Source organism: Dermacentor andersoni, chromosome 8 (assembly GCF_023375885.2).
Source record: "Dermacentor andersoni chromosome 8, qqDerAnde1_hic_scaffold, whole genome shotgun sequence".
NCBI lineage: Eukaryota > Metazoa > Arthropoda > Arachnida > Ixodida > Ixodidae > Dermacentor > Dermacentor andersoni.
In genome coordinates, this window is record NC_092821.1 from 60882090 (window position 1) to 60909184 (window position 27095).

A 27095-nucleotide genomic window follows, 5' to 3' on the forward strand; every position below is an offset into this window, starting at 1 on the left:
CAAAAGGAGCCGAACGAGCAAGTCACGAAATGCAAGAAAACAAACGTCTTGCATGATTACTAGTACAGTGTCGCTTGGTTCACCAGTGAGAAACAGCATAATTAACAACCTAACAAATACAATGGACAGCTGCAAAATCGTGGGTAATTAGACATGTCAACGATGAGTCAGACTCGTTATTCTTTCGTGTTTGTCCGTTTGTAAACGTGTTGTGCAAAGCTTCGTTTAATCGATGTTGTGCTCCATTTTCACCAGAAAAAGAAAGAAAGAAAAGCGGCGTGTTTCTGTTGACGCGGCACGCGCAAGCGAGACGGATTCACGGGCAAGCCGCGCGTGTCAATAAAGCACTCCGGTGGTATCGACATACCGGTCGCACCACTGGTGATAACGGCTAGTGGTACCGGTGGTAAGGGGAGCCGAATAGACTTAGAACCTCGGAGCACTAAAAAAATATATTTCATGGTTTCACACCTGCTTACTGCATAAGTGTACAAAGCACATGCATCTTTGGTATAGCACAAGTCTGTACTCACAATGCAAAAATAAACGAATTAAAATTAATTGGTAAACTAAGAAAGCAAGGTGAACCTTCAATAATTCACGAACAGGTAGGTTCACACTCAACTGACTCATGCAACAGTATGCTAGCTGTGCCGAGAATCCTAATTAGTCGAGAAATTAAGGGTGGTGACTGTGATGTGCAATGCCTTGGGGAAATGCATGCAGAAGTAGCGCAATAGCTGTTGCCCTGTCTTTGCTCATGCCCTATCAACTGATTAATCACTTATTTATTTATTTATTTATTTTTAATTTCACATACAGCAGCCCAATCGGGCTATCACAGGAGATGGTTTGTACATTGCATATAACAAAATATTCTTCTGCAAAAATCTACTTCAACGCCTTAAGAAACATGATAACTTCAAAATAAAAGATACAATCAGTATAATAAACACAGCATGAATCAAGTTAACTTATACAAAAATTCCTCTAAAGGCAATGACCTAGTTTCACCTGGGAGTAAGTTCCATTCTTCAATTGTATGAGGAAAGCTATACCTAAACAGGTCCGTATGCGGTTGAAATGGTGCAAAGTTAAGTTTGTGGTTATTCCTAGTAAATTTCAATTTATCAGAAGACAGATAGTTGTTCTTTAATGAGTAGTGTGGGGTGTTAATTAGATTATGCAACAATTTAAGGCATTCATGGTCACGCCGCTCGGACAGAGGTTGTAAACCAAGTTGTTATTTATTTAAGTCATTATTCCAAAAATGGAGAGTTGGAATTTCCCCTCACAAGGCACTATTGGCCATAAAATCACCTACAGTGCTTGTCAAATGGGTGGCGCAGTGCTACACTTGACCTGCAAAGACGGGGCCGAACCACTGCTTAGAAAATGGAAGAGAGGCCAGACTCTCTCGAGCCCCAGCTAACTTTGAGCACTGACTGTGTTGATTGGTATACTATATATTGTACTACCACACAGTACAACGATATACATTAATGATTATTACAGCAATAATATGTATATAAAATAATAATAATAATAATGATTCAGGTCTGCTACAACATCTGCATCTCGTTCCTTCATGCCACAGGAAATATCTATGGAATTCTTGCTGTCAAATCAATAAATATACTTCAAAGCATTAACTCTTTATTGGTCAAACCTGTGCCCAGAAAAACATGTGGCACTCAAAGCATAACAACCTAGCGGCGAGCATGGCGTGTCAAGCGCGTCACATGACTCGTGAAAGGTCGTAACGTAATCGCTGGTGCTATATATATATATATATATATATGTATTGTGACGCTCTTAGGTGCATAGTGGGATCACGAATGTGACGCGCTTAGGTGCATAGTGGGTTCACGCCTCAACAAACAGTATGCGGGGGGCACCGAAGGGTAGTGAACGAGGACGACGACGTGTGGCTGGCTGACTGAAGCTCTACAGGCGCTCAGTTGACCAAGGCCATCGCTTCTAACTCTACCCGGCTTCAAAGTAACGCCTTTTGTGGGCGTAACAGAGTGGTGGAGGTGCGGGGTACGACAGAACGTACCACGGAGTCGCAACATCTAGAACTTCGCCGGAGCCGTCGTCTTGCCGGTCTCTTGCCAACGACCTTCCCTATGGCTCAGGACGGAGGTGGACAAATGCCAGCTATAGTTTCACCTTCTCAAAGGTCAGCGCCAGTTGGACCTTTGCGGCACTACATGGAACCACGCTCGTTCGCGGGAAAAGTGGGCGAAGACGTCGACGAGTGGCTGATGCACTACGCAAGGGTGAGCCGCTACAACCGTTGGGATTCTGTCACTCAGCTTGAATATGTTGCACTCTTTCTGAGTGAGACAGCGCTGATGTGGTATGAAAACCACGAAGACTCCCTAACAACGTTGGAGCACTTTGTCGACGAAATTAAGAAGTGTTTTGGCGACACCCACGCCAAACAGAAACGCGCCGAGAGAACACTTGCTCAAAGAGCTCAAGCTCCTGGAGAAACATGCACTCTATACATAGAGGAAATCCTCAAGCTGTGCAAAATCGTAAATCCGCAGATGTCCGAGGAAGACCGAGTCGGACATCTGCTCAAAGGAATTGCAGAAGATGTATACAATTTCCTCATAAGTCGGGAACACGTTGATTCCGTCTCAGATGTCGTGCGTCATTGCCGTACGTTTGAGACGTTGAAAACACGTCGCATTGTGCCAAAGTTTGGACGCCTGGCGAATGTGACAACCATTGCCAGCGTCGATGAGAGCCCGTCTGCCGATCTTTCGTCTACTATACGGCAGATCGTGCGTGAAGAACTGCTGCGGCACCAGGAACTTGCGCGCGACGTCATACGACAACCTGACGCTTATTACCCGCAACACATGGCGCCTGCCGCACCCTGCGCTTCCTGGCAACCGGCGGTATGTGTCACAGACGTCAACCACAGAGGTGCTCCATGGCCACGTGAGGACACATTTACGCCCGAACACCGACCAGCAGAACACCCTCGCCCCAGCAGGTTTGCACGCACACCGACCGTTCCTCCTGTGCAGCAGGCTCAGCCGCTCCACTCTGCTACACGACCCCCCCGGCTGAGCGCTTCGAAGTGCAGTTCATCGATCGTCGTTTACCTGTGTGCTATAGCTGTGGCGACTTGGGTCACATTGCCAGGTACTGCAATCGCCGCCAACCACCGAGGTTCGACCGATCGACGATGTCTAGGCGGTACCGCGCTCCTCGGGGCGAAGCATATTCGCCCTCGCACACATATTTAGGAAGTTTGCCTCACCAGCACCCGGAGCCGCTACGGAACCGTTCTCCAGCATCCGATCGCAGCTTGACACCACCACCCGCTCCTCGTGTAAGCCGGTCGCCCTCTCCGCGGCGTCGATACCCGTCGCCACCTCCGGAAAACTAGCCAGCGCTGCCGTTGGAGGTGAGGTCGCTGGACAATCTTCGATATCGACACAGATACCTCCAACCATTTGCATGTTTAAGAATAAGGTGTTTGTATTAATTGACGGGGTTTCATCCATGGCCTTAGTGGACACGGGAGCAACCGTTTCAGTGATGAGTCTTGCGTTTAAAAGCCTCCTAGGACGAAAGGTGATGTTTCGCTGGGACCGTGCCGATACGTTTCGCGGAGTGAGTGGGGAGTTGTTGTATCCTGTGGGCGTGTGTAATGTAGACGTTACCTTGGGTGGTCAAATATTTAACGCGGAGTTCGCTGTTCTACCTCATTCTACGCATGACGTAATCCTGGGTCTTGATTTTTTGAAACTGTGTGGTGCCACCGTCGACTGCAAAACGGGTGAAATCAGTGTAGGTACGAGCTTTGCTGCGGCGTTTATGCAAGCCCCACCGTATCGTGAAAGTGTGCTTTGTGTATCCCGGGATACAGTTGTGCCTCCGTTATCCGCAACGTGTGTTTCAGTCGCCTGTTTCCTCACCACCGACGGAACGTTTGACGCTACCGTGGAGCCCGTTCACCTCAGTTGCATCAAGAGGAATGTACTGATACCGTATTGCACGCTGTCAGTTGTTCAGGGACGCACCAACTTATGGGCCGTAAACTGTTCGAGTGAACCTGCAATACTACCACAGGGTCTGAAACTTGCCGCCTACCATGAAGATCACGTGCTATCGCTCGCCATTCTTACAGAGGCCCTTGATTCTGCGGATGAGCGCCATTTCGCTAATGTCTGCCCTGCGGCGCACTCCTCATTTCTGACTATGGTAAACAAGTCGCTCAGCACTAAGCAGCGTCACGAAGTGGCGAATATTCTGCTAAAACATGCCCGACTGTTTGACTTCTTCCAGCAAGAGGGACCACCATTGTTTCCTCCTTCTCGTATACACCATCGCATCGATACGGGATCTGCCCAACCGCTGCGACAGAAACCATACAGAGTCTCACCGTCGGAACGCAAGGTGATCAATGACCAAGTCCACGAAATGCTAAATAAGAATGTAATCCAAGAATCCTGTAGTCCGTGGGCAGCGCCAGTGATCCTGGTTAGAAAGAAAGATGGTACATGGCGATTTTGTGTTGACTACCGCCGCCTCAACACCATCACTAAAAAGGACGTATATCCTCTTCCGCGTATTGATGATGCTATCGACTGCCTCTCATCAGCGTCTTACTTTTCGTCTGTTGACTTGAGGTCGGGGTACTGGCAGATTCCTATGCACGAGGCAGACAAGGAGAAAACGGCATTTGTAACACCAGATAGACTTTTTGAATTTAATGTGATGCCGTTCGGGCTCTGTAATGCGCCTGCAACTTTCGAGCGCTTCATGGACAACATCCTGCGTGGTTTGAAGTGGGAAGTATGCATGTGCTATCTAGATGATGTAGTGATTTTCGGGCGCACGTTCAGTGAGCACAACGCACGTCTCGATCTTGTGCTAGACTGCTTGGACAAAGCGGGTTTGGTGCTCAACTCGAAGAAGTGTCATTTTGGAGAGCGCCAAACACTCGTTCTGGGACACCTAGTGGATAAGGACGGTATACGGCCTGATCCAGCGAAGACTGCTACGGTGGAAGCCTTCAAGCAACCTCGCCATGTAAAAGAGCTACGCAGTTTCCTAAGGCTTTGCTCGTACTTCCGCCGGTTTATTCGTGGATTTGCCAACATCGCGTATCCGCTGACATGCCTCCTCCAGAAGGGCGTTCTCTTTGAATGGACTCCTGAATGTGAAGCTAGTTTTCGTGAGCTGAAGTCTCGTCTGACGTCTCATCCCATTCTCCGACACTTCGACCATGCGGCTCCCACAGAAGTTCATACGGACGCTAGCGGTATTGGCATCGGCGCCGTCCTTATTCAACGCGTCGACACCAAAGAACACGTCGTCGCCTATGCGAGTCGTTCTTTAAGTAAGTCCGAGCGTAACTACACCGTTACAGAGCAAGAATGTCTTGCAGTTATTTTCGCAGTACAGCGCTTCCGGTCGTACCTGTACGGGCGCCCCTTCACTGTGGTGACAGACCATCATTCTCTCTGCTGGCTGGTTAATCTCCGTGATCCGTCGGGCCGGCTTGCGCGTTGGACACTCCGTTTACAGGAATATAACTTTACCGTTTCTTATAAAAGCGGCCGCCGACACGCCGACGCTGACTGCCTCTCGCGCATGCCGCTTCCAACGACGGACTGCGACGCGGACAACTTCGACTGCTATATCGCATCACTGGAGCCGGGATTTCCTGATATAAATACCTTCAAGGTCGAGCAACAAAAAGACAGAACTTTAGAACCACTGCTCATTACTGCAAGGCAATCAGCACCATCCACTCGTTTCTGTGTTCGTGATGGGGTTCTTTACAAAAAGAACTATTCTACTACAGGCCCACGATATCTTCTGGTGGTCCCGGAGAGTCTCCGTGTCTCCGTCTTGCGCGCTATGCATGACGATCCAACATCTGGACATTTGGGTTCTGCGCGAACTCTCTACCGCCTTCAAGAAAGGTTCTACTGGCCTAAAATGCGCCAGACGACCGCCCAGTATGTGTCCAGCTGCAGCGAGTGTCAACGTCATAAGCGTCCGACGAGTGCTCCTCCTGGTCAACTCCATCCAGTGCCACCCCCCAGCACTCCCTTTGAGCAAGTTGGCATCGACCTCCTCGGTCCTTTCCCGCGTTCATCCGATGGGAATCGCTGGATAATCGTGTGTGCCGATCACTTGACACGCTACTGTGAGACAGCTGCAATACCATCGGCTACTGCAACCGAAGTGTGTCTTTTTCTGCTGCGTTTTGTCATTCTCCGACATGGACCTCCCAGAGTCATCATCAGCGATCGTGGGCGGCAGTTCACTGCAGACGTGGCCGAAGAGATGCTTCGTCTATGTGCTTCAAGGTTTCGACATTCCACCCCGTATCATCCCCAAACAAATGGCCTTACGGAACGCACGAACAGAACTCTTACTTACATGCTGTCCATGTATGTCGAGTCAGATCATAAGAACTGGGACAGCGTGCTACCTTTCATTACGTACGCATTTAACACCTCAAAGCATGAAGTTACGGGCTACAGTCCCTTCTTTCTTCTTTACGCTCGTCCGCCTCGTTATACACTAGACACTATCTTCCCGTTTTCCAGCCACGATAATCTTTGTATATCAGAGACAGTCTGTCTTGCTGAAGAAGCCCGACGACTTGCTTCGTTACGCACTCTTGTTTCACAAGACCGCTCGAAGGCACGCTGCGACCGCCGACGGCGACACGTGATATATGACCCTGGTGATTTAGTGTTGCTCTGGAAACCAACCAGGAAACGTGGACTATGTGAAAAACTGCTGGCCCACTATGTTGGACCCTATGTTATTACGGAGCGCATCAGCGAATTAACCTACCGCATAGCACGTCTCACATCAAATGGCCGACGGTCAGCAAAGACTGAACTTTCGCATGTCGCCCGTTTAAAGCCCTTTATTTCTCGACAGCATGTTTGACTTGCCCGGCGGGCTTCGTCTGCGCGGAGGGAAATGTGACGCTCTTAGGTGCATAGTGGGTTCACGAATGTGACGCGCTTAGGTGCATAGTGGGTTCACGCCTCAACAAACAGTATGCGGGGTGCACCGAAGGGTAGTGAACGAGGACGACGACGTGTGGCTGGCTGGCTGAAGCTCGACAGGCGCTCAGTTGACCAAGGCCATTGCTTCTAACTCTACCCGGCTTCAAAGTAACGCCGTTTGTGTGCGTAATATACATATATATATATATATATATATATATATATATATATATATATATATATATATATATATATATATATAATAAACCGCTTCATACGCGCGTCTGCTTCACTGTAAATATTAAATAATTACCCGGACCCAGAACTGCTTTTATTCTGGTATATTGGAACAATGGTTCCGGTGAAGACCGCGTTGAATCACGTCTACTGGAAGTACCCAAAGAGTGCTCCGACAGTGACCGTTGTAGGTGACTCCCAGACGAAGCATATTTACCAGTACTTCGATGCTGCGGTGAACGAAACGCCAGCGTTTGTGTGTCATTGCGGTGCATCAATCAGTGACCTACCAGCACTATTGGATTTCGTCCCCCAGAACACCACAACAATCGTTCTTCATGTAGGCACCATTGACCTAGCTCGAGTATCAGCCCGAAAAGCTTTCCAAAGTTACTGTGAAGTCATCAATCACATCGCCAAGGAACGTCCTGAAGTCACCAGAATTTATGCCACTCTCATGCTACCAAGCACCAGGAACCGCCGACGAGGGTATCCCGGCGCCACATTTGTTTGCTGCTTTAACCAAGAAGCGTGTTATTTCAACACCCTGTTGAAAGAATTCTGTAGTCGCTCTCGACTAGTATTTTTCCTGGACCATGGGTTCGAATGGCTGCCCCCGCACCGCGTGCTCGCAGCTGATGGTTTACACCCGAACTTCGAAGGCGTCTCACTCACGGCCTGTCATATTCCGCACCTCTGTTACAAGCCGTCCAGTGCTATGTACCATTCCTTGATAGACAGTGCTCCCAGCAATCCGCCCCAGCACTGCACTAAGGAACCGAGCGTTGAAGGCCCATCTTCTGACCCGGCGCTATTGATAGGACAGACAACGAATGGTAGTCCCTCTCAAAAGGAGTCATCACCCCACAATCGAAAGACACAAGTCCATCGCAAGAAGGCTGCTTCAAAGAACCGCAAGAAGGCTGCTTCAAAGAATCGCCCTAAGAACGCCGCAGCGATAGCTCCGTCAGCTGAACAGTCGCCTTCAGCACAGGACGCTACAGGTTCCTCCCCGAAAGGTCCCCGCTACGAGTTTCGCAGAGCCCACACGAAAACCCTGGATGATGCACCGGCAAACTGACTAAAGGCTGTGTCTCCGGGTAACAATATTTCTTACTCCTGTTCAAATGAATTTCTAAGGCTAAGGAAGGTTACAGAAAAAAGAATTCGCAATGCTCTACATGTAGATACGCTAAATACCCACCTAGCTGCAGCTGTTGCACCAAAGGGTCTCCGTATTGTTGTAAAACCAGCTCTGTCGGACATGTCTGAGCGCAATATAGCTAGATGGGATAACACACTAACAAATGCTTCACTACAACTCACCCGTGTCGTGTTAGATCACTATCGTTCTTCCAGTAAGAAATTCATGAACCAAGAAAGTCAAATTGGTGCGAGCTTTGACTTGTCCTCTAGCCAATCCGCCGCTTTAGAGGCATTCGCAACCAAAAAACAGAATGAAATCTACGCATTGAAAGCAAAGAAACTGTCCCGTGACGGTGTTTTGTGCCCTTCTGGAAGCCAGGACAAGGTGTTCAACTCTGCCCCTTTTCAAACCAAACCTCTAGAAGTACACTCTGGCACTTCTTCGTCATCCTCTGTTAGTAGGTTTGCCCATCAGGAGCAGAATAACATTGTTAATATTTCGGACATTCAGCTAACAGCTGAAGAGTGCAGTGTTCTACGTCATGGTCTTAATTTTTGTCCAGCAACAGGTGGACATGATGAATTTCAACTACTGAAAGATTTGGATAATTTCGCCCGTAACTTACGCTTGCGCGAATACATCCATGACCGCTCCAATTCAAGCGATTCGAAACACGCGTTACCCTCTGGCAAGTGCTGGGTCCCTCCTACACAGCGCGATAGATTTTTGGACATGTATATCAAAACAGTGCAACGAGACGTTCTGTAATTGTATCAAAAACAAGCACCCTTCCGCCGTTATTTGTCCGCCAGCGAAATGAAAGCACTAGATACCGTGTCCTCTCGCAAAGACATCGTCATTAAGCCTGCTGACACAGGTGGTGCCGTTGTCATAATGAACAAGTCCGATTACGCCGCAGAGGCCCACAGACAGCTAGCAGACGCGACGTTTTATAAACGCCTTGATCATGACCCCACTGAGCAATATAAATCTCTGATCAAAAGCACAGTGCTAGATCTCGTCAGGAAGACAAAGGTGCCTGACAATGCGGCTCGTTCTCTAATTCCACTAAGTCCTGTTGCTGGTCGTTTTTACCTTTTACCTAAAATACATAAGATAAACAACCCAGGTCGTCCCATCATTTCTGGTATAGGTACAGTCACAGAAAATTTGTCCAGCTACGTAGATTCCCTGATTAGTAATATCCCAGCTACGTTTGCCTCTTACGTAAGAGACACTACCCACTTCCTATCGGATATAATCGATCTCATTATTCCTCAAGGTTCTCTTTTGGTCACACTTGATGTAGCATCTTTGTATACTAACATTCCACATTCTGATGGCATCCTGGCAGTGGTCAATTGCTATGAATGTGTATCACCCGAGAAACTCATCGATAGCGACACATTGGCAACTTTGCTAGCCCTTATTTTAGAACTAAATAACTTCGAATTTCAAGGACAGCACTATGTGCAAGTTATTGGGACGTCTATGGGTACGCGAATTGGCCCGAACTACGCCAATATATTTATGGGTCAGCTAGAAGATAAATTTTTGCTAACCAGGACGTTAAAAACTTTTTATTACAAACGTTACATTGACGATGTTTTTCTGATTTGGCCTCATGGGGAACAGGAACTGCTTTCTTTCATATCTGACTTTACCAATGCCCATCCATCCATATCATTTTCCCACACGTATTCTGCATCTACTATTAACTTCCTTGACGTCAGCGTTTCAGTGCTAAATGTTAAACCATCTACTGCCCTATACAAAAAGCCGACAGATAGATGTCAATATTTGCACTTCGATAGCAGTCACGTTAAACATTGCAAGACTAGCATTTCTTATAGCCAAGCCTTACGTTTTAAAAGAATTTGTTCTGAGCAATCAGAGTTTCAAAAGAATTGCGGTACCCTAAAAAACGCTTTAGCCAAACAAAATTACCCACCACAATTAACTGACGATGCAATAAAACGCGCATACGTGCATGACCGAAGGACGCTTCTTTGCATTAAGAACAAACCGACTCCTTCACCCCAGACAAATCTTGTCCTAACCCACACTGCGTCAGTCTCAAGTGTTTCGCATGTATTAAAGAAACACCACAATATTCTAATGCAAAGTGAACGCCTCAAAAACATATTCTCTGATCCGCCTGAGGCAGTATACCGTAAAGCTAGAAATATTCGAGATATACTAGCATCATCATCCAAGACTGACTGCCCTGATGCCATCAGATGCCATCCTTGTCGAAAACCGCGATGTAAAGTATGCCCCTACATGATCACATCGCAACAGGTTACTAGTACGTCTTCAAACTTTTGTTTAAAAATGAAAGGCGATTTCGACTGCGATACAAAAAACGTAATATACATGCTCAAATGTACACTCGGCAAAAAACGGTACATCAGACAAACAGAAGGGCCTTTCAGATTCCGCTTTAACAATCATAAATCCCACGCTAACATGCTACCCAACGTGCCCATCTCAAGACACGTGCATCTTCCTGACCACTCATTTGATAAACTGAGAGTCACGTTGCTTGAATCTGGATTTCGTTCAAATTATGATAGAGAAGCCCGCGAATCCTTCCTTATTTATAAGTTTGATACCGTCGCGTGTGGTATGAATGAATGTGTAGGAAAATTGAGTTGCCTGTCTTTGTAGCCCGTCACTTGTCCCTTCTTCTACTAGTACGTCGCTATTCCCCTTTTTCTGTGTCTGTGTTTGCTTGATAACATAGCACATATTGAGCACATATTGACGTTTTGTTGTCACGTGGCGATTGGTTTTTTACAATTCATTTCAGTGCGTTTTTATGCTTTGTATTTCAGATGATATGTTTGCAATCGCCATCGGTCTATACACGTGTCAGCTATCCTTTGAACGATTCGGATGCATTTTGTTTGCCCGTTTTATTCGTTGTTCATGTAAGCGTATCTTCATTTGGTTGATAGGCACATGTATATTAACTGTACTGACACCATGAAATGTATTCTGATGAAGGCCGGACCCCGGCCGAAACGTCAATAAACCGCTTCATACGCGCTTCTGCTTCACTGTGAATAATTACCCGGACCCAGAACTGCTTTTATGCTGGTATATATATATATATATATATATATATATATATATATATATATATATATATATATATATATATATATATATATATATATATATATATATATATACCTTCTGCAAAATACAACACTATTTGCACCTCGCGTTGACTGATATCTTTCAGTTGTTAGTAGGTGAAATGCAATCCACAGAAAAACAACAAACAATTGTATGCATATGTGTCAGTATAATCACGCAGTATCATACTGGGCATCAACCAAACTGATTCTTAATATCTGTAACTGTGGCGAGGAAAGCATATGTCGCCTTGAAGAATAAAAGTCCACTTGTTGAAACGTTGGCTCCTGCTTTCACCTTGTTCTCGTTTTGCTCATCGTCTTGAATTTCTATCTCCCGCCTTCCCCATGTTTTCTCTGGGTTTGTATACATGGTATTTTAACACGCAGCCTAAAAGATTGCAGATTCTTCTTCTATATGCATAGTTGGTATATAATTGTGAATCAGCAACACACTAAAAAATGTTTTCTTCTAGCATAACACAGAAGCATACAGAGCTGAAAATTTATTGTGCCTACCTGGGCGTCATTTCACATATTTAAGAGGTGAATCATTTTCCTTTGTGTATATGTGTATTGGGCTAGCTCCCACATCGAATTATATGTGAACAATGTGCACAGTTGGCACAGTAGGAATTCACACGACAAATTTATCACAGTACGCCTTGTTTACACTTTTCTACATTTCTGTATGCAAGATAGAACACTACAATTTCCGCTGAAAATACTGTGCTTGTTGTGCAGGCCATGTTTTGATGCTAATAGATTGCACCTGGTAATCATGTAAGACTTTTGTGAATATATTGGCACAGCAGCACCTTCTGGTATTTTGTATCTATATTTCTGACCAGCAACACAACCAAGCAGAGCTATATTGTGCTGTAGGCGAAACAAGTGGCCACTTAGATTTGGCAGCTCTAGATGGGCACATCGCACCTAGTCGTTCCTGACCCCACTTTAACATTTACATTTCACCGATGAACAAATTACAATGTTGGATTCCGTAAAATATCCAATTTCAAAAGCACTATGGATGACTGACTTTTGAAAGAACAATGAAGTGATGCCTGGAAACCTGTGCACCAACTTTCTTCCCATATTAGTTACAAATACCTTACAATGTGTCTTAAAATTCTTCATATGATGCACCTAAATTTGGCGCTAGTGTGGAGAGGAGTGCAGTAGTCCGACTTCACCTGGGGTGGCAAAATGCCTCACAACACTGCTACATCAAAGTAGCAAAGTTGCAGCGCTCAACGGTGCCCTTAAAGGCATTCAGTTGAGCGCATCACATAACAGGGGAGGGGGGAGTACAAACATAAATGAGATTACAAAGTAATAGTTGCAATAAGTCATAGGACGAAGTACAGAACGAAAGTATGCTAACATTGTTTAGCTATTAAGAAACAGATTTTCAAAAATCTTAAAAATTGCAAAAAGAAAGTTCTGCACACATCACAATCAAATGTTGAAAATATGCAGGCCGACATAAACTACGGTATTAATACAGCTATTTATTAGCAACTCACAAAAACAACTAAGCAAGAATGTAATAAAAAAAGGCAACTAAAAATAGTGCGTAGCACGTTGTAAAATTTTAGTGTCAGATTCTGTGGCAATATCAGAGGGAAAGCCGTTCCATTCAGTGATGGTGCAGGTAACAAAAGAGCATGCACATTTTAACATGTGACATGGTATGCGCTTGAATTTGAAGTGGTGATCCCGGCATGAAAAGACGACAGGTGGTGACTGAAAGAAATCATTGTGAAGAGAAGTGTGATTATATAGCTTGTCAAGCAGGCAAAGACGCACTGATTCGGGGCGAAGGGATAGTGCTTGTAAATCAGTACGTGCTTTTAATGATGACACGCAAGTGTAAGATGAATAGTCGGAAAATATAAAGGCGAGCAGCCCAGTTTTGAACAAATGCAATCTCGTCAACAATGTATACCTGCTAAAGTGCTATATTAGCGATGCATATTCGAGCTTTGTGTGGATTAGTGTAGTGTAAGCAAGTTTATGTATGTTGACAACAGCATGCTTTAGGTTTCATTTGATGATGCCAAGAGAGTGATGAGCTGCTGCAAAGATGGAGTAAATGTGGTCGTCTCATATTAAGTCATAATGTAAATGAAAATCTATGCTTGTAGTAGAATGTTAAGCTGGGATCTTCGAAATAGTCGATGACATGTGAATTAATAATGTGTTCTATAATTTTGCAAATTGTACTGGTTAATGATCTTCATTGGTAGTTAAGGGTTGAGAAACACTCGCCGGATTTGTAGAATGCGATGACTTTAGCCACTCACAACTCTTGAGAATGGACCCAGGGGGTATGTCGAGACACTGTGACACATTCTTGAGTAGCTTGTTATTAAATTCGCTGTGACCTGTTGTAGATGAAGTTTTTAATCTGTTTAGTAAGATAAAAATGCCCGACCCATTAAGAACAATTTCTGACATGTCAGATTGCATGGGGAAGTCAGGGGACGCAGTGATGTCTTCGCAGGTGGACACACAACAAAACACGTCATTTAGTAACTGCAGGCACTATAACTCGGGAACTACGTCACCGCCAGAATTAGAATTCTGGCAGGCTGGGAATAAGTGTTTATTACGTGCTATAATCACTGTTATTCATGATAAATCATAGCTATAAACCTGCTGACGTGTGCATTTTAGTAGCATCTGGCATTCTTTGTCGCATAATATGTATTCTTGCCATATCTTGAAATTTTTCTTTCTTTTATTTGCCATTCTATAGAGCACTTCATTTTATTTATGAGGTGCTACAGGCGTATATTGAATGTTTTATTGCATCTAATGCTCAGAAAAAGGACGAACATTTTGATAAGATTTGCAAACGTTGCTCTAAACATAACCTAGTTCTCTTCAATAGCTCGAGTGTGTCCGCAAAGGTGATTAATTCAAGATTATGCCGAGTAAGGTTGGCCCTACTGTAGCACCTAATGTGTTTAGTAGTGTTTTCTCTTTTGTTAAAGAGAAGTTAAGCAGACCTACTATAACTCCATGACCAGACAGTCCGTCCAGGTGAGTAATGCCGGAACAGATTAGATGATCGCTCGTCGAGATGAGGAGTAGGAGGAATAAACATTTATTTTTGAAACTGTATCCCGTGTTAAGCCCCAGTTCTACACTAGGTGGGAGGTCTCCACATTCCAGGAACCCTCTGGCCTTTGCTGCCTCCTTGGCCCTGGCGACGAGGTGTCGTTGTTGTTCCAGGCCCTTGGAGCCTGGCCTCCCACGTTTCAATGAGGTCTTCGCTTTCTTGTCTGGCAATATATTCTTTCAGTGAAGGCGATGCGTCTGTATATAGATGCCATGGACACTCGAGGATCCGGTGCACCAAGGTGTCCGGTAAGCCGCACATTGGGCAGTGGTATCCTCGTAGCATTGAGCATAGTCTGTGCGTGAGTATTCGGTGGGTGTAAGTCTTACTCTGTAGTCTTCTGAGTGTGGTACTTCCTTCTTCGGTGAGCTTTGGGTGAGGGGGTGGGTACACCCTGCATTCCAGCCTGTGATATCGAAGGATCGCTGAGTAGGTGATGGGTACGGTCTCTGCCCCTGCTGACGCAGACCGGCATCTTGAGAGTAGGAAGGGTTCGCCCGGCAGGTGTCGCCTCGGGCCGCGGCGTGTGCTGCTTCGTTCCCCTCCAAGCCATCATGCCCAGGAACCCAGGTCACGCAGGTGTAGGGGATCGGAGTGCTGTCATGCTTCAATATCTTTAGTGCTTCTGTCGACACTAGACCCTTAGTGTAGTTCCTGACAGCTGCTTCAGAATCGTAAAAAACTACAGCAGCGTCCATGCACGTGGTAGTTGCTAGGGCGATCGCCGTCTCCTCTGCAGTCTCAGGGCTTTGTGCACGGACTGTGGCAGACGCTAGCTCTCTGCCCTGATAATCTATGATGTTCAGGGCGTAAGCATTTCTTTGCGACTATTTGCCTGCGTCGGTTTATCTGGCATCCGGATCTTGCCTGTGTCTTCGCCGCAGGGCATCAACTCGGGCTTGTCTTCTTTTCTTGTGGTACGTGAGGCGCATGTTGCGTGTAATTGTTGCTATGCACAGCGATTTGCGGATGTTTGGAGGAATTCTTTCTTTTCGGTCCGTGGGGGCCTATAAAGGGTTCACTGTAGCTCAGCTGTTGCAGCAATCTCCCGGATGGCGTGAGCTTAAGTCATTCTAACTGACTGGCTTTATGAGCTTCAGCTAATTCTTGCCAGGTGTTGTGTATGCCCATTTTGAGAAGTCTCGTAGTCAAAGCCGTAGATAGTAGGCCCAGGGCTGTTTTGATGGCTTTGCATACTTGAATGTTAATTTTTTGCGACCTCTGATGAGATCTAGAATATTGGCCAATGTACATGATGAATAGGTTGGGAGAGTAATCAGTTGAGGTAACATGAAGTGTAGACAGGAATGAAGGAAAATATGCCATTGAGCGTGAGCAGGTGTGACAGATTCTGTTATCCAGGTAATAACGAAGATATTAAAATTGCCATAAATGATCAGAGTAGAATGCCAAAATAGCATATGCACTTCATTTAGAATGTTTTGAAACTCGCTTGGAAATGCATAATTTACATCCGGAGGGCAATAGTATGCACTTATGATAACATTCTGCTTGAGCATTGAAGTGAAATGAAAATGTGCTCTAGGAATGAACGAATGCCAGTTGGAACTGCAAGAAATAATTTTTTTAAAGCTATGAGCATGCCACCTTCTATGCAGTTGCATCATGCACAACAAAAAATTTTGTATGCAAATGTGGAAAGAAAAACTGTATTGGAGATGGTATCGTTTAGCCACGTCTTGATTAGTACAAGAAGAGATGTCGCGCATGAATCAATGAGGGATGAAAGTGACGTATATTTTGACATCACACTTCAACCGCTTGTGTATAAGAGTGACAGGTTTGTAAAAGTGTTATGGGTGTGTGGTTGCATAAGCTGTCAGTTTCCACACTTGCAGAAGACGAAAGTATGGCTTGTCATTGCAAAGCATGCTGAGACAGACGCACTGCACAGTTTACTTCCGAGTCCAAAACATATGTGTCTCGTTGTTGACCAAGAGCTTGTTAAAAACCAAGCAAGCAAAGTGTGAGCTGTCTCATACTGAATACAAACTTTAAAAAATTAATAAGAAAATAAATGTACCTGTCATCCAGATTGCTGATTTGCTGTTCCTAAGTGATGGAGTAGTGTCAAAGTGACATATATATTTTATTTGTACATATTTTACTCAACCCACTGCAGCACTAAAGAAAAGGAAAGAAAGAAAATGTAAATATGTAAAATTATACAAATGGAGCATCTTTTTTTTTCATGCTGAAGTAAACAATCAATATATATGCACATGTGAATACGATATATGCATGCATTAGAATAACTTTCACCAGTCATATTATATGTTAGCAAGACAGCAAGGTGGGCGAATTGTTTAGGATTTATCTAAGCTTTGGTAACAGCTAGCGCAAAGATAGGATGAGTAGGAAACGTTATTAAATACACGAGCATGACTGTTAATTTTTTGTGAACACTTTTCTGTAACGCTATGTGTTATATCCGCGACCACAGCGACCAGGCCGGCATGGATAAGCGTAGTTTGCGATCGAGCTCTTCCTTGTCATTTCACGCGCTGATAACCACGACTTATTACAATACGGCAGTCCCTTGCCGTTTGCTAATCCGGCTTGGGCAAAGCTCCCGTCATTGTATGTGCCGCCTCACATCCGCCGTACTCGATGCCGGCCGGGCAATAATAGATTGACTTTTGGATGGTACGCTCGCTGCGTGAGGGAACCCCGCAGGTGAAGGGCATAGGAAAATAGCCCATTCTTACGACGCGGGGTTCGATATATGACCTGTGATTAGCCCGAGGGTGGTTAGATTAACTGCGTAGCAGTTGCGTGGCCCAATGCTTCGCACTGCCCGATTGTAGATGGTGGATATTGTAACATATTTTAATTTCGCTTGCGTTTCGCTCGCGCAAGAACTTTCCACGACTCACTGACTTCCCGTCTATCGCCAATGAATGTTCCCCGGCCAGACGCTCCTCAAACCCGGCCCGGGCCCGATCACGTCAGCAATTACTTGCCCGCCCCGAGCGTCCTTGGACCGAGTTTGGCATATGCGGCCGACAACGCTTTCTGTCTGGCCAGCGTTAGTAGTAATATCATGTTTTGTCAACAACTGAGTTAGCGTGTTGACGGTACGTGAAACGTTGGTCGCTTCCGTATCGCAGCTCTGTTGGCATTCGCTTTTTTTTCTTATTGTGTTACACAGTAGGTGCGATTGCGATCACTTTATTCCGACGGTTAAGCTTAAAGCCAATATATATATATTTTTCCTGCGACGTCTTCGGCGATAGAGCAGGCAGGCCGGATCGCGGAACCGTACTGGCTAGGGCCTTTCCTTGCCGTGCTGCACGTACAATAAAAAAAAAAATAAAAATATGGACGGTAGGTAGTACTAATAACGGTAACCCTGAGAAAGGAATCCATGTGACATACTGGCCCTGAAGATAGGTTCATGTTTGCCGAATCGCACCGTATGGATATATGACTCGGTCGAACTGGCACGTACACAGTTGAGAGGCTCTCATGAGGTATGCTCGCCGACGACATACCGATGAAATGCTCTTTAGTATTTTTCTCGCACACAACTATATAAACGAACCTCCTATTAGCGTGTAGACGAATGATGAGCGCGGCATATAGGTACAGTACCGTACATATTCGCCTGAAGAGGAACATTACAAATGTGCACATGGTATTCACATTTTATTAATTTAATGATGATATATGTGGGCTTTATGGACCTTTAGGGCGTAGTGTAATATGCAATGTAGGAATGAAGTATTAAGAACACAACAAGAAAATTTCTTGTCATAAGACCAACTGAGTAAAATCTGCTTTTCAAATGAACAAACATACCCCACAGGAATGCCACTTGTAGCTTTTTCAACTGAGCTACCACATTTTTAGTCACATACAGTTAGGGTATGCAATCCAATTTTAGAACATGGCATGATTAGCAAAAAGCTTGCATAATCTTGAATACAGTCACAATGCATTGGAGGTGCAGTCGTTTTAGTTACTGTACACATTGCACAATCTGCACACTGCAGAGCATTTGCATAATCTGTTTTGTACTTTCTGTATGCATGTGGCTGCAAGCCTTTGTTTTCAAGAGTACACCTAAGAAGAAAAGTGTTTGTATTCTGTTTGGATGATGCACTTTGGTGGCCAAGAGAAGAAGCATGCAAATTATAATATATTTTTTTAAGATAGCTGCATTGGATCAGCAGGACCTACCTTTCATACCATCATTAGGGCAACGCAGATGGCACCTCACAAAATCCGGAAAATGTATCATCCACTCTAAGTAATTGGTGAGCAAGCTTCAATACCATGAGGGGCCAGTGTGCCTTGGCTTTGGTATGACAGGAACAGTCTTGAAAATACCAAAACATATGTGCGTAAGGGACAGGAGTTCACTCTGTCTGAAACCCACTGATGACTCCATTATAAACGTAAGCAGCAGTGCTTGTGTCATGCCCTGCTGCTTAATTTCATAGAGACTAAGAGATGAACAAAAGGCATAGATAGAAATATAGAGACGAGCATTATTTATGTTCTTTTGCAACATCATGCTGCACTTACCACAAATTCTAAACACTGCAATAGTTGTCTCTAGCTTGCTCATTTTAATAATGGTTCCATTCACAGTCTTAACTCAACAGCATAACACAACATATTAACTTATTGCGCTAAAGTCTGAGAGTGTGTTGGTTACATATACTACATTCGGTTACATTTACGTATACTAGATGAGTGAGGGGCATATGAACACATTTAGTGCTGCTTTCCAACTGGGATTATTCAATCCATTGAGCAACCTGATTTTAAACCTTCGCAGGTGACTGTTCAAGTCAATGCCCATACTTTTGCCCACATCTACTGTTTGTTCTATATTGATTTCTCTTTTACGAGTAATCGCGGTGGATTATATGGGATATTACAATTAAACATTGAAGGCCATAATAATGAAAATAATATTGCCTTTGATACAAAAAGCATAGACTGGCCATGAAAATGGCAGCAAAAATAAAGAATAAATTAATTGTTTGTTTAAAGAAAGCCTATAAAACTCGTAACCCAGCATGGAGGAGATACTACCTGTGGTGTCCACAATTTAGCTAGTGGGGAGGCCTGAATGGTCAGCTCAACAGAGAATGCCACTGGTCAGGCATTTTGGAGGCTTTACCACACAAAACTACCACCTTCTCACAGCTGTATGATGATTAAATGCTCGTACACAGTTTTAATGCGACAATTCCATCTGTCTGAAAAAATCCATGATTAAATCACCTATGACATGCCTCTTAATTGGCTCTTGAAAGTTCAGCTCCAAGATTGGTATGCTGTGCATATCACTGACAGTAAGTGCCAGACTAGCAATACCAGAGTAACAGGGGAATCACCCATTGCAATCACCTCTGAAAATTTAGTCAATGGAGTTAGAGAGCTCTTCTGAATCACCTTTCTGTACCATTTTGGAACAATACCTTTGTGTTTCTCTGACAGGACCCAAATACCTCAAATGGATCCCGGCACATATGGGAGAAGTAACCATGAATGGCCCTCCCAACCTCAACGAGAAGGCCGACCGAGCCGCGCGAGAACTAACCCACCACGGCTCGGACAGTGACGGCCCAACACCCTGCAACCCCCGGGGAAAAGGGAAGGACTGCGGGGAGGCGACGACAACGAAGTAGCGATACGAGACAGCGGGGACAGACTGGTCACGTACCACGACATACTGATACACTATACAAAACAAAGAAAAACATACCCACAACCCCGTAAAACAACTCGACAGGTTTCAAGAAACAGATTGGAAACGTTCCGAAACCCAGTACACTTAAACAGAGTAAATGCAACACAACACCCAGACGCGAGCTGCCAGCTCTGCAAGCACGAATACGCAGACATGGCACACATCTTATGGAAGTGCACACAGATCAGATCAATATACGTAGAGGACAAGATAGAACCGGACCTTCTCGAGGAGCGATGGCTAAGGGCTCTGACTAGCTCGGAACTACACGACCAACTATGGGCTATCCAGCGGGCCCAAGCAGCGGTGGAAAGGCTATGCCTCACCGTACATAATGCCCGGGTGGCCTGAGCCCAGGCTGGAAACCTTGCAGATCCTTTTCTCAGTAAAGATTTTCTGTACGTCCCTCCCTATTTAAAAAAAAAAATTTACCTTCCTAAACACCATGTGCATCTTTAGAGGCATGACTTATAGAGATACAATGGCAATTTAATCTCTCCACCATGGATGCTAAAAATTCTCAAAAGGCAAAAAGCTACGTGCTGATAGATTTGCCCTTTTTACACACAAATGCTACTCGCTGATACATTTGCCCTTTTTACACACAATGGTTTGTTTAAGGTCACATTCACAGCAAGTGAAAAGCACAATTAGGCCTATAATTCCCTGCCTGTAATGATACTTTCTACAAACTTGCTGTGAAACAGTATTGCACGAAGCTACACTGACTCTCTACAACTGCGGAAGATTACTCTTTTCATTCAGGCAGCAGTGACATTTCTTTCCATTCATAATAAGTGAGTCAAAATGCCTGTGCTCACATTATTAAAATTACATATTTCCTGATGATAAATTGCAGTGAAGAATACTGCGTCCTTGACAGTGCTGGCAAAATTGATGCAGCGATGGCTGTCAAATTTGAGCGTAATAGCATGTGTTGCATCAGAGCAAACTTTTCGGGGTAGAAAGACGGTAAGTGAGCCTGGCACAAGAGGTGCGGGTAGATACATGTTCTTGTTGTTGTGTTCTTTATCTGCCATGGCGCTGAAAAGGCCAGAGATGTATCCCTGTACCTAGTGTAAGCAAGCATTTAAAATGAGTAGTTGCGAAGCTTGTGTATCTTCTGACAAAGCTATGTGGCTTTACTGTCTTGTTTCAGCTGTTAAATGACACTCAAGGAATTGGTGTGTCTGTATTTGGGCGATGTTTGATAAAAATGAGTCTGCCTCATTGGTGTCATGTGTGACTTTACCGTGTACCAGCCCTGTTCTGCAGACTATTGTCATGTATTGTATGAAGCTCAAGTAGAGCTGCAGACATCCTTTGTATATTCCTTATTTTTATAAAGAGGGAAGTACTTAAGGCTGACTCATACTATGTTTGCATCTCCTGTATTACCAGCGTCTGTACAAAATACATTGGTCCAAAAAAACTTCAGTGTACAGCCGTGCCATGGCGTTAAGTCTGTTGTTGCATCGAAGCAACCAGAAATGACTGCAACATGCAACATCCTTAACTCACATGCTCATTCACTTTGAATTAGCAATGCTGCCATGGTGTTCACCTGGGCGTGTTCTTGAGCGAACAGAGGGAGAGCAGCTATTGCCCTCATCACGTTCTGAATAATGATCTCAATCTGACCCCTCTGCTTCGGTGGGAGCCAGTAAAACTGAGCCTAATAAATAATATGTGGCTGGAGTACAGACCAAACAACATTACTGGCTATTTAGGTACAATCTCCTCCACATTTAGACGCAATCTTTCATATCAGGTGGAAGGTGGACATTGGTGTCTTCTTTATTTTGCCTAGCCAATTTGATCTTGTGCCGGATGGGCGAACATCAAGACCAAGGATCCGTACTTCTATTTCTTGTAACAAGGATCAGTGCCGTAGCCAGCAGTGTTTTGGTGCATGTGTTGGGGGGGGGGGGGGGGGCGGGTCGAGGAGGGCAGGGGGCAGGTGAGCATTGTCTGCACATCGTCTTATGCCAGGTAAACAGAAATCTTGGGTTCGGGGGCAAAGAGTTACGTTCCCGGTGTAGAGCATGCTGCAAGGCAATGCCGGTGTAGTCTGGTGTGGTTGGAAACGCCTTTCTCAAACTAATTGCGAATAATTGTTAGAAAGCGATATTGTGGCTCCTTGTCCTTGCAGCAAGGTGTGTATTGTCCAAAATCAGTGATGCACGAATGATGGATGTCGCTGCACCTACTGCTGCCTGCAAATGTGAGCCACCGTTTAGGGGCCTAGCAGTACTGTACGGTAGTGCTAGTAAATTGACATAATTGGCAAGGCTTCATTATGCGTACACTGAAGTTAAATGTCATTTTTGACTAAAATGGCTGTGACATATGAGTAAGCTTTGTTTTTTGTGGCCATTATCTGGCCTTCGTGCACCCCTGGATGGGCTGTATTATTCTTGCATCCCTCTGAGAACAAACATTTGCTTGTGAGTACTTCTTGCTATTATTGATATTTTGTTTTTGATATTCAGATCCCCGTCGTTGCAATGTTGCCTCTGGCTGTTTATGTTCGTAGGAATGCAGACTTGTATGATCTCAACATATCTGAAAAGAAGCAGTATACTCAATGAATACTAGAAATATAGAAAGCCACTCCTGTAAAATTAATGGTCAGTCGCGGAAAGGGTCAGCTGAATTGGCCACAACGAATAATTTACTGAAGCTATAAAAGCTGTTCTTCTGAATAAATCTTTCAAGACAAATACAGCAGTATGCGTGTTATGTTTCACGAGAATTCACAATTACCTGAAACATATTCGCTTTGAGAATTAGCCCCAGGTGCCACAAGCACACTTAATGCAGACGCTTGAAAGCAATACAATGACAGCCGCACACCTCTACCACGTGGAATAAAAAGAAATCCCAGACGGTAGCACACTACTCACCGAGTTAAAAAAAAAAAGCACATGTTGTCATTTATGGAAATTGCTCTTTATTTTTTAAAAGTTAAATTCAGAACAAGTTACTCCAGAGTGTATTAATGTTTATGTCGGTTGCCATATTACATGCCCCTCTGTGGCAACAAAATGCTGCACATACGCAATCAATCATGCATGCCCTCCTACAAAGAGTGCATTTTCTGGATGGAAACTGAGTCAATCAAGTGACAAGTGGCTCATTTGTAGTTGCAGATAAACTTGATGGCTAATAGCACTAAGGGCAAGTAATAGTAGTATAAACTTTATTTCTCTTAGTAGTTTGGGCGGTCGATGCGTCCCTCAGTGCAAGGCTCCACTGGTCTCTGTGGTTTGCTGGGCTTGATCGAGAAGAGCTCTGTGGCTCTCTACATCTTCACTAGCAAGCCAAACATCCCAGTGCCTGTTACTTGGCACTTGCGGCGTAAGGGGCGAATTGAAATTTGGAGGCTGTAGTTTATACGTTCATGTTACGTGGGCAAGAGTTGGCAGCTCCCCGCACCAACACGTACTTTCATAGAATGCAGGGTGTATCGTATTGAGTATTTGTAGGTGTAGATATGTGTTAGTCTGTACACAGCACCAATCCCTGGCCTGTTCTTGCATAAGGTTGGAGTGCGGGCGTCTGTATTTTTGTCTCTTTTTCCTGGTTTTGGAAGGTGTCGTGTGGGTCAATAGGGGTTCCTTGAAAGGACTGACTAGTGCTCGGATGCTTATTGCTCGAGCAGTTCGGACCGCCCTCTCATTTCCCTCGAGTCCAGAGTGCACCGGGCACGAAATTACCACCTGGTGCAATTCTGTGAATTTTGTGGGGGACGGTACCCGTCATGCACAAACAGCATGCTGCCTTAGAATCCATCATGGCCAATGCAGATTGTTTCTTTTGCTTCTGCATCTCGAAAGGCCAGTGCTATGGCTGCTGCCTCCACGGTGCAGGCTAAAGGGTTCCGAATGGAGGTTGTTATCCCTGTGGACCAGCTGAAGGCCACTATTGTGAATTTGCCTGTTGCCACTCTAGACGCATCTGTGTAGCATATGTCTGGATTTCTTTCACATTTCTTTTGTAAAGCCTTTGATTGCGCTTTTCTTCTGCTTTGGTGGTGTTCCGGGCTCATATTCTTTGCGATTGGTGAAACTAGAATTTTCTCTCTTGTTTGTCCGGGTAGCAAAACTGTTTTTTCTCAGCCATACTGCGCTATCAGGGGATATCCCACCTTTTGTAACATAGCTTTTCCTTGTTTTGTAGAATTCAGATGTTCTCTCTCAGGGGTGATCACATGCCTTGTCATTGTCTTCATATGTGTTTTGAATACCTAAGAGCCTCCAACTTTTTGGCGCTTGTGCTTTTGGGAACCCTAGCTTCCCTGATGATGGAGCTCACTTTAGACATTTCAGCCTTATTTTGCTTTTGAAAGGGGAGGCTATAGGTCACCCTGCTAATAATGAATGCTTGCACAAGTCTGACTGCCTCCGCTTCTTTGAAGCCTCTTTGTTGTTTTGTGACTCCGTGGATCATTTGTGCACATTCCTTGTTCTTTGTTTTAATGTTTCTAGCATGTTTGATGCCCTGCTGCTGTCTTGGTATAAAAACTCAGAATACATTCAGGTATGTGGACACCATGGGCAAGAGACAAGAAAAAAATTGAGATTGGCTTCTTTTGATGCAGTGAAACGTAACTAAAGTCCAAGTATGGATTCACACGACATCTGCACATGAACACGTTACTAAAGTAAGTCAAAGCCTGACCAAGCACACAAATTCGCAGGCCTCTTTGAATTTATTCCATCTATCCTTTTCAGCACTGGTCAAACGTGCAATACATGACTATGAAAACGCAGTTAGTGTCTGCATACAGAAGAAAGGATTGTAGGCTGTAACTGCCTGAAACTTAGATTTCTTATGCACAAACATTTGTGCATAGAAAATTTGGTACAAGGAAGTGCTGGTACAGATTTCCCACTGAAAATGCATGCAGTTTGAAGCTTATTTCACAAAACTAATAAAATGAACATAATTGTGTGCACACACTGCGTGCCTCCATTTACCACAGAAACAGGCTGGCTGTTCGCATTGTTCATGCTGCATGACAGTAATTTGCCGCCTTAAAAATAATGTTGCTGTGACACAAATTGCTCCCAGTTGAAAAAGACAACAGGAATTCCTGTCGCAACTACATAAATTTCTGTTGTACGACAGAAGTTCCTGATGTTTCTGAAGTTGCGACAGACATTTCTGACATTACGACAGAAATTCTGATGGCCCAACAGAATCATTTGGTCGCATGGCCAAGAGTTCTGAAGTCGCAACAGAAACGTTCTGTCGCGACAACAAGAGTTTATGAAGTCGCAGCAACAACTTTCTATCACAACAGCGATTCTGACGTCGCAACAGGAACTCTCTGTCGGGACTACACATTTTCGGTCGTGGCGCTAGAAATGTGCCACTTTCTGTCGCAGCGACACAAATTCTGGCGCCGCGACAGAAGCGCTTTCAGTCGCGACGCTTTAAAAATGTATGTCAGTTTCGCATCGATGGTGTACCCTGTACTTTTCTCTTGCGCGGTATTCAATCATGCTTCTCTGAAGCCGGCAATGCTGATAGCACCGACACCGGTATTAAAGTCGACGTGGCCAATTGTTATAATTTTGCCGTGATGAAGAAGCAACATAAACGCCCTACCGGCCTCCTCAAAATCGGCCGCTGATGAAAATCATACCACCTGCGGGAATGGCTGCGTATTCGTTTTGTGTTATTTGGTAAGATGTTTCACACAGGCCTGTGGACTTACATGTGCCGTTACACTGACACAGGTAATTTCCCAGAAATATTGCATAAGCTTTTACGAAGCGAAAAAGAAGTTTTGGGTTGTTCCACAAAGTTGCGTGAAAAGCTGTCTCGCTCGGGTCTCATTATTCTGCTACAGCGCTGCCGAGAGTAGCCAGTATGCTGTCAGAATGAACAATCATCCACGAATGTTTATGTAGCTATTTTGCATTGAACACAGAATAATATGCACGCTCAAAAGTGTGAAGAGCGAGAGACAACTGTCGAAATTAGCAGTAGCAACCTAACAGGGTCCCCGGTCACCGTTGTCTATTTCGGTATTTCTTATTTAATATGGATACCCTACAGCAAAAGCGATGTTCTAGCACTACACAATGTACCTGTCGATGGTAAGAAAACTTTTACTTTTCTAGAGATGCGGCAGTTGACGCGGTGGAGTGAAAGTGCATCATGGCTCTTAAAATGCCAATGCGCACATAAACAGAGAGTGTAGATGTAAGAAGTGTGTAAGCTGCGCAGGAACCTCCACCAGACTGGATGCACATAATGGATGCATGTGTGTGTATGCCTGAGTTTTAAGTGTGTAGATGTGTCAACTTTGTAATACACCTTCAGTTTTTTTTCCATGTAATAAAGAAAAAAAATGATATAAGTAAAATATACAGCAGAAGACATGTTTGGCGTGGTGCAGTGGTAAGATGCTGGGCTCGGGATCCTCAGGTGCGAAGTTCGAAATCCCTGCGGGGAAGTTATTTTTTCCCCTTTTATTTCTTTTTTCTACTAACAAATTAGCATATCCTTAAAGAGGTCTCTGTCATTTTTTTATTAAATATTGATCAAGAACTACAGGATGTCACACTACAGACAACAGAAACAAAGTCCCAAAATACGACAGACTAAAATTTCGTGTTGTGTTTTGCAAGTGGGCTGTCACAACTTATATCGACACTTAGGGCGAAATGGTTATCAAACACAGCTGATGACA

The 27095-nt window shown here is 44.5% G+C and overlaps 1 long non-coding RNA gene across 1 annotated transcript in view; it reads left to right on the top strand.

The window, feature by feature from the left end:
- Window positions 1–21757, top strand: part of LOC140212874 (uncharacterized) — a 46895-nt gene extending 25138 nt beyond the window's left edge. Inside the window, exon 2 of the long non-coding RNA XR_011889848.1 lies at window positions 20137–21757. This is a non-coding gene — a long non-coding RNA (uncharacterized lncRNA). The remainder of the gene's footprint in view (window positions 1–20136) is intronic.
- The last annotated feature ends 5338 nt before the right edge of the window (window positions 21758–27095 follow it).